At 32.3% G+C, this 8,753-nt stretch overlaps 1 long non-coding RNA gene and 1 pseudogene across 1 annotated transcript; one reads left to right on the top strand and one right to left on the bottom strand.

Moving 5' to 3' along the window:
• LOC106322602 overlaps nucleotides 1-2,630 on the bottom strand; it is a 10,273-nt pseudogene extending 7,643 nt beyond the window's left edge.
• Nucleotides 328-1,421, top strand: LOC106322603. Its single transcript, XR_001266475.1, has 2 exons — nucleotides 328-429; nucleotides 1,290-1,421. It is a non-coding gene; the product is annotated as an uncharacterized LOC106322603 (long non-coding RNA).
• Nucleotides 2,631-8,753: the final 6,123 nt, after the last annotated feature.

Raw genomic sequence — 8,753 nt, forward strand, 5'->3', positions numbered from 1 at the left:
ATTTTTTATGTTGTATGTTTACGTATATATATTATTTTCGAAATTATATATAATGTTTTTAGTTTTTTTTTTATAAAACGGTAATGTTACATTATGAAGATAAACCGTTTTTTTTAAGTGAAAAATGGTAATTTTACATATGTTTAATGTATTTTTTCCATTTTTTATGCTGTATGTTTACATATTATTTATAATTTTCGAAAATTAGTAATATTAAAATGTAAAACTATATTTTATGCCACGTGTCATCTTTTGGGAGAAGTTTTTTTCGCTGATGTGGACGCTCTATAGAACCTCAAAAGATCCCTTTTATTAGTAAGGATTAGAAAGAAACTAGATGCAGTCGAGCGGGATGGAGAGGCTGATAAAAGCGCAGCAGACTCATCACATCAAGAACTCATAGAAGAAGGTTCTCATCAAGAAAGTTAGGTATGGGTTCTCATCAAGAACATAGAGTTTAGGTTATGTTATTTGACCGTTGGTGTAGAGTAAGATTAATGGTTGCTCTGTTTGGTTGGTGAGATGTTTAGAATCATGTACTCACAGTTGATCTGCTAATGAAATATTTTTGGGTATGAGAAAAAGATTGAGACTTTAGTAAAGATGTTACCAAGAAGATAACACTTAGCTGCTACACGGCTTGGACTACAGCTAATGATGGTGGCTGGCTTGAACTCCGGTGATCATGAAAAGACTCTTCGGTGACATGGCTTGCTCCTCCTATATATGGCTCACCGTTAACGATGATGGTGGTTGGTGTTAAACGCCGCAGCTCCAGTTTAGATCGTGTCTCCTCCGCATCTCTCGGTTATGATCGCATCCATGACGAGGGTTGATAAAGGCTCCGGCGTGGCAAGGATCTCAGACCCTCATCCGGTGAGATGATCATGACGGTGGCGTTGTAACGGTAACTGCGATGATCACATTGTTCTCCGGTGAATGACACGAGTTCGAGATGAAAGACGAGTGGCGGCGGTGCAAGTGAATCTCCAAACCAACAGAGTATTGAGATTAAGTGGAGGAGATAGAGATCAACAATGAAGGAGAAGAACATGGCTCAGCTCTCGCTCTCTATATTAAGGTTGATGATATATCTATAATTATGTACTCACGTTTAATCTGCTTATGAAATTTTTTGGTTTTGTCTGGTTTGAATGATTGGGGTATGAGAAAAGCTTGAGACTTTAGTAAAGATGCTGCAAGAACATCATACACTCTAGGATCTGTTCTCGGATCATTGTTGTAAAGTAAGCTTTGTGTTTATAATAGGAGTGTGTTCTTCTTTGCAGAGGTTTATAAGAGATGAGCTGCTGCTATAACCATTCATTCCATTACATTCTCTATATATGTGTTTATTCAGCTTGGTCATTTTATAGACAAAGTCATTCACTCATCAAACAAGCTCCTTCTTCTCTCCTTCTCACAATCATCGCACAAGTTCTATTTAATTACAAAACAATTTCCATTCTTCTCACAAAGTCATCAAACGAATTCCTTCGTTTTTATTTTTATGTTTTTTTTTAAATCAATGTTTAAAATGTTATCTTGTACTATGTTTTAAGAAAAAGTTTAAGTTTAATAAGAAAAACCAAAAAAAAATTGGTGTGTTTAATTAAATTTTTTTTAAGAACCCTTAAATAAGAGACTTGCAAGAAAACACGTAAATTTTCGGGTCTCTTAATCCAGTCTCTTAATTCACTTTTACAATTAAAAATTATTAAAAAAAAATAAGAGACCCATTTAGGATCTCTAGGATAAGAGCACATTTCTCACGTTTTTAGGGTAAGTTTTTAGGAAAAAGTAGGTGTGGACTCCACTGAAACCAGAGAAAACGTCTTCAGAAATCGCGAAATATGAGACGTCTGTTGAACTGTTCGCGGACCCCACTAACTGCGATTGGTTTGATTTTAATTTTTTTTTTAAATCAGAAAAACAAAAAAAATAAAAATTAAAAAAAATAAGAAAAATAAGAAATGTATATGCTATAAAGATGCTCTAATGGTGGTCTTATACCTTTGATTTCTTGGTCGTGGCAAAGCTGAGCAACGAGCGTGGTCTTGCCGAAACCGGGAGGAGCGCACACCACAAGACAGCCCACGGAATCATCACGGAGCTTCTTCTTAAGCTCCATCAAGGGGTAATCAAATCCAAGGAGATCCTTGTCAGGCAGGAGAACAGAACATAGATCCGTATAAACAGGAACACTGAAGCAGTCAATTGTCTTACATAAACCACCATCGTCCAGGGTCCTGAACTGAAGAAAGTGTAGCTCAGTCCGAGAAAACTTGAGCATATCATTAACGATTCGCTGAATCTCTCTTGTGAGGATAGGTTTCTGGAACCAAGAGACGCCTTCTATACAGGTGTTAACCACTTCACGAGCTCGAAAGAGAGTATCAACAAGTTCCTTGAGATCCCCATAAGCAAAGTCTAGTTTCCCTTGGAAAGATTCTATCTCTTCCGACAGAGGAATTAATCTCTCCAAAGTTGATGCGAGATCTTCGGACAAAGGTTTGAAGTCTGTGGAAATCTTAGCTGCGAAAATCAAAGTTTCCAGAAGGTTAGAGTTAGAGAGGAAACCTCTCCCTAACCAAACGCTCATTCCTGCTCTTTTTCTTTCTTTTCACTGAACAAAAAACAAACAAAAAAGGAACTCTGTCAAAATCAAAAGCTTCCGCTTAATTGCTAAGGAATCCCCCTTGCCGCGCTCATACGTGCGAACGCGTATGCCTCTAAATTTTGGGCTACCGGCCCACTAACAAGCTTTATACAACACGGAAAAACTTATTTTGTGTATCTGGATTCTAATTTATATGGTTTTTTTTTTTTTAACGTCAAAAAGGCCATTATTCTAATTTATATGGTTAACTTCGGGTGTATTAACTAACAACTTCATCTTCTATCCACAATTCAACATTTTTAAGAGCACACTACATACGAAAACCCTCATAAATTTCAAAGACAGTTAAGAAAACGTCAGGTATATATACAAGTTTGCTATTTGTCTTTTTTTTTTAGAATTATCTAAATGTATATATTATACATCAAAAGCTATAAGTGTTTCAAAAAAAAAAAAACATCCAAAGCTATAAACATCCTTACAATGGTCATAAATGTATACTAGATTTTGACCCGCGCTTAAAAGTTCGGGTTTGTTTTTGAAATTAAATAGATACTTATATAAAATATTTTATAAATTTAAACACAATTTATCCGAAATCGCGAATCAAATCGGAAAAAAAACAAGACCAAAATTGAACTAAATTCCAGAAATAACCGACCAGATCAAATATATTTGGAACCGATAGTAGCAATGTTTTATTTAAGATATAAGTAACATTTTCTATCCAGTTTGGATCCGCGGTGGAACAGATAAATTTGGTGGCCGTATATAATATGGACTGGTCTATATTATTCATGTAGGATTCTAAATTTGGTGGCCGTTTTAACATTTTAGTTTAAATGCCTATACATTATTTTGTTTGTATAATACTATAAATACATATTTTCATTCAAAGTGTGTGAGTTGCTCTTTTGGTATAATCTAATATAAAAGAGATTTTAAAAATGATATGAGTATTTAGTTAGTGTTGATATTATAAAGTAGAGAACTTGCGTTTTCTTTAGTGAAATTTAAGTAAAGATATGGATTGTCAGCTATAATGAAATTGTATTTTTCTTATCCTATATTTATATCTTAGTCACCTTATAATGATACCCAAGATTTTGATTATAAGGTGTTGTTACGGTTGGTAACCAATAATAAATTGAATATGTGGGAAAAATATTAATTGAAATGCATAATTTAGGCTCAAGGCTTTACGTCGATAACAAACTTTTTAAATTTAAAATTTCAGTACCAATTGAAATTGTTGTTATTTGTTTAGTGTCCAAAAATATATAATGATGCAAATATTTAGGAATAGATCAACAAATGACGGTCGGCATATATAGATAGTGTATCTAATTTGCATTACCCATTTTATATTTAATAAATTTTTAATTGTTAGACAAAATCATAACGACACAAAAAAATAAAATTCCTAAGTAGAATAAGGATAAATCTAAAAAATATATTGTTTTAATTGTATTGATTAGATGAAACAAATATAGTTATATCATTTAATTTGTTAAGTATTGACTAAATTATTTTTAGATAAATATAAGGTAACATATTATTAGTAAAAATTTAAGGTAAAACCAAAATATTATTAGTTAATGAAAGGTTGAACAACCTTGGATAAGTATATTTTTTGAGGATTTCTTCTCTTTTAATATTATTGATACCAGAAACTAAATATATATTGTTTAACTGATTAGTTATTATCAATGTTGTTTGCAAATATAATTTTGTAATTAATTTATTTTGTTATTATTATTTTAGGATATAGAATAATAAAATAATTAAAATAAAATTTTGTAGAATATTATTATTTGCAGATCTAACTTGTGAGATGTTGAGTTGTCCACTCTGTACGACACATCTTCTGAAACGATACATTCCTCGTCTTTTTCTTCCTCCATTGCGTTTTTCAACTTTTTGTTTCAAGTTCTGCTAACTGAAGAATGTAGCTATTACTTCCTTATTATGGAAAACTTTATTATTTTTTTACTTTCCAAATATATCAAACAAGCCATGGAAAACATAGTGAAGCACAATATATTCTATGATTTTAGGAGAAGAAACAACAATAAATAGGAATAACTTGAAAAATACTCTATTCCAAATTTTTAATTTTAAATATATATATTATTTTTTAGTTTTTAAAACTACACTTTTATATGTGAAAAGACATATTTATCCTTTTTTAAAAAAAAAACTATAATAAAAACAAATTAAATTTGAAATTATTTATGTTATGAGATAAACACGTGTTAATAACTGAAAACAATAAATAGATTAATTTGTTGAAATATTTGAAGGTCTACTTAACAACAAAAATCAGCTTTTACAAAAACTATGTAAACAAAAATTATATTCCTTATACATTCGATTTCTCTAGCATTCCATGATTTTACGTTGCTTTATGACCATTTTGTGTAGTTTTTTAATACATGTTTACGTTTCATTTGCATATATATTCCGTTGTGGATATCATCTAGTAAAGTATATTTTTGTTTGACATTTTAAAATTATAATTTGGTGTGAAAATCAGATTTTGGATCTTACACAAAAATATAATTTGGAATTAAACTGAAGCGAAAATGGTTTGGAAAGGATCTTATAAGATAATGATGATGGAAAGCAACCAAGGAGTGATGTCAGCCATGAAATATAGATATTACATCCTAAAGGTGTTCATGGAAATTTAGTATAACTTCATTTCAACTTGTCACTGTTTGTCATGTCTATTAATCTTCTTATTGCAAATGAAAATTTAGCATAATGAGTTTAATAAAATATTGTGTAGGTATAAGATTTAATAAGATATTGTGTACAGATTAATAACATTATATCCAAAATAAATAATTTTATTGTTATTGAGTTTGCTAGCTTAAAATTTAAGAAAATTATGATAACCAAAATATATTATAATAATTTTAAATATTCAGATTGGAAAATTTAGTCAGTTTATATATATAAGAGTGTAGTATTCAAAAAAATTAAATAATAATGTAGTTTTCAAACTAAAATCTTACGTATATGTATTTTTCAAAATTTCTCCAATAAATATGAAACCACCTGATTCTGTTAGTACAGACTAGGATTCTGACTGGTGTAACTAGGCCTGGGCGTTCGGGTACCCGTTGGCGTTCGGATCGGATATTTCGGATTTTGGTTTTCTTTTATAACACCTCCTAGATCTCATTCTAGTAAATTTGCAAGTAAAGGTCGGGTTCGGATATAACACATCGGGTTCGGGTCGGTTTTGTATCACATCATAGAACCCATAAAGTAATCATATATCATTCGGATTCGGGTTATATCAGATCAGTTCGGATATACCCAAAATAAAATCTAAAATTTAAAAGTAAAACATAAGAAATATATACTTATTTATATATAATTAAGTATTTAAGGTAGTTATTTAATTTTAAATACTTATTGTTAGATAACATATCAAAATAAATATGAAATTGAATATTTGAAGTATATATTCAAGTTTCATACAATTATATTGTATATTATTTTGGATATTCGGATCGGTTTCTTCGGATATTTTATCGGATTTTTTGGTTTTTTCGGTTTTTCGGGTTACCCGTTTAGGTTCGGTTAATAACACTTTCGGATATGTTTTGTACCACCTTACAAGACCCATTCAAATATTTTTTACATTTCGGACCGGGTATGGATAGGGTTTTTCGGTTCGGGTTCGGTTCGGATTTCGGGTTACGAATATTATGCCCAGGCCTAGGTGTAACTGCAGAGGTTGCACGGATGGTTGTGGTTTTAAGCAGTTTTAAGAGATTTTTTAAAATAAATATAGAAACCATTAATATCACTTACCAAATAATCTAAGTTATATTACAAATAATGATTTATGGTAACTAATTTTTGAAATTATATAAAGAATAATAATGTTTGATCAATTATTATTTTTTATTTATAAACTACATTAACACAACTTCTTAGAATTTAAATTATTTTAATTAGATCTAAATAAAAAGTAACTCTGCTAATTATTATCACTTCCCAAATAACCTAAATGATATTGCAAATAATAGTTGTAACTAATTTCAAAATTATAGAAAGTGTAATAATATTTGATCAATTCTTTTTATATTTATATCTATCTATATATATAAAAATATGTTTGCTTCACTCTTGGGGTATCCACGTAAGACGCCACATCATTAAGTCGGCTTCTGACAGCGCGACACGTGTCTCCTTCGCCAAAACTCTGTGTTTCATTTATTTACGTTTTAAATTTGTTTGGACTTTTAATTCAATACGGTTTCTGTGTTAAGCCCATCATGAGAAAGAGTAAGTCAACGGGTCGTTTCAAGTGGGCTAATTTTCTTAATAGATTTCGTCTTCATCTTCTACAATCGATATTTAGGGTACATGAGTTCTTCAACTTCTGATTTCTTACACCGGCCATGAAGTTTGGAGAGAGTTATGGGAGATGAATATTCACATCCAATCTCTGGTGCGAGCTGCCGTTCGCCTCGATTCATCTGGCTTTCTTCTCGCCGGCGAAAGGAAATCGGAATCGTTACAGGCTGCATTCTAATCGCGGCGGCCGCCTTGATGCTGGTAGTAGTCCTCTGTCGTGGGGCGGCGGAAGAGCCACCACCACCACCGGTAGAAGATTCACTGCAACAAATCCAAATCTGAAACCAGAGCACCTCAAGAGAAGGGAGTTTCAAGAGAGCAGCGCTTGCTGTCCAAAGATCAGAGACAATAGTGTCGCACATCGAAAGACAAGTCAAGTTTGGTATGCAAGAAAAACAGCTTTCACCAAAACCAGTCACACGGTTGGAATCGAGTATAAGGGTGTGCAGCTGTGCGAACTCTCCAACTATGTTAAGCTTAGGGAAATGCAAAGACCTCACATTCAAAACTTCGCAGCTCAAGCCTTGAGAGAAGACATCCCTGAAAAAAAACAATCAAAGCTTAAGAAATAATGCAAAAAGAAAAGGAAAAGACAAAAGTCTATTGCTTACCGCCATAAGGTTTTCCCAAAACAATCGTGTACATCAACAAGATGAAGTTTTTGATTGACAGAACGTATCAAGGACAATACGTACTGATCTTCCAGAGAACAAGAGGATCTCACAGAGAGATCTATTCCTTCTACCTCAGATGCGTTGATCTCATTGCATAACTCAAGTAGCGGGTAAAAGTCATCGTACATCACTCTGTCAACTAAAAGGTTCATGGTGCATCTTTGATTCCTTGACTTTTTATCCTCTGCCTGAAAAGTTCATTTGATTGGATTCAATTGTAAGGTTAACACATAGTAACAGTGAAACAAAAGCAATACATATATCATATGTAAAAGGATAAGGTAAGCAAACCTCAAAGAAGGCAGATAAAATGGAAGTGTTGGGTACGGTTCCATGCTTCTTACACAATTCGATATACCTAAAACCAAAGATAAACACATTGTAGCTTATTAAGAATCCTACTTAACTTCAATCAAGAGATCTATAATCCAAGACTAAACCAAATTACCAGAATTCAAAAAATTAATCTGATCCAGAAAGCACCCTGAAACAGATATGTTCACCCCCAAGTAAAAGAAGAAGACTTAAAAAAAATGTTCCTTTTTTAATTCCTTAGAGCAAAAAACTATATAACAGAATCAAAACTGATCCTTAATCAGCGAACAAGGCAGATATTCAGACAAAGAACACCAAATTAAAACACTGAATCAAAGCGGTCTAAATTCATTGCAAAAAGAGTATATAATTTCGTTCATCCAAATCAAAATCAGAGAAAAAGGAAGAGCTCATTGACTTCCATGTCAGGTTTCAGACAATATCACATCTCAACGTTTTTCTGTCTTAATTCAAAAGATTAGACACAAGCAAAAAAAGGTGAGAAAAAAAAAATCAAAACATCCTTCTCCTCAAGGGTGGCGATTTCAGTGAGCATAGCCATTCAATCAAATCTTACGCTTGAACTCCGAAAAACTTTTTTTCTTCGATGTTATCTATCACAAACACTTTTCTACACGGAACCAAGTATACCAACTGATTGAGATGCACAAGCGAAGAGAAAATAGAGACGATGATTAGAGAGAGAGGGACCCAAGGGTGCTGCTTCTGTTCTTCTCTTCTCTTCTCTTCCCTTCTTTCCTAAAAAA

The sequence above is a fragment of the Brassica oleracea genome, chromosome C2 (assembly GCF_000695525.1).
Source record: "Brassica oleracea var. oleracea cultivar TO1000 chromosome C2, BOL, whole genome shotgun sequence".
NCBI classification, from domain to species: domain Eukaryota; kingdom Viridiplantae; phylum Streptophyta; class Magnoliopsida; order Brassicales; family Brassicaceae; genus Brassica; species Brassica oleracea.